The sequence below is a fragment of the Myotis brandtii genome, unplaced genomic scaffold, assembly GCF_000412655.1.
Source record: "Myotis brandtii unplaced genomic scaffold, ASM41265v1 scaffold422, whole genome shotgun sequence".
NCBI classification, from domain to species: Eukaryota; Metazoa; Chordata; class Mammalia; order Chiroptera; family Vespertilionidae; genus Myotis; species Myotis brandtii.
This window is the reverse complement of record NW_005366171.1, coordinates 291851-292289: the sequence shown is the minus strand read 5'-3', so window position 1 is coordinate 292289 and position 439 is coordinate 291851.

The window sequence follows — 439 nt, the reverse complement described above, 5'->3', positions numbered from 1 at the left end:
GGGGGGGGGGGGCAATGAGGACACACATGTAATACCTTAATCAATAAAGAAAAAAAAACTAAGAGTTTCAATATTTAAGAGATTACTCTCCAGAAATAACTATTCTATTAAATGGAAAAAGTTTTTTGTCACTATTATGCTTCAAAAAGAATGTCAAAGAGAAAAAGTACATTTTTCTAAGATTTGTTTTTCAGATTTGCAATTTCTACCCTCGAGGTTATGTTGAGCTAGCTATGAGAACAGTCTGGGATAGAAAGGTTCTCTTTACTGAGTCAAATAGAATACAGCATCACCCATATTGATAAAAGAATAAAGCTGGGAGAATCACTGTCAAGAACAGATTTGCAACTGAGACAATTTCTGAATAACATTTTTTAAGTAGTCATTATATGTTGGTGGTGTGTTAAGCTCTTTTTTTCATATTAAAATCTGTGTTATG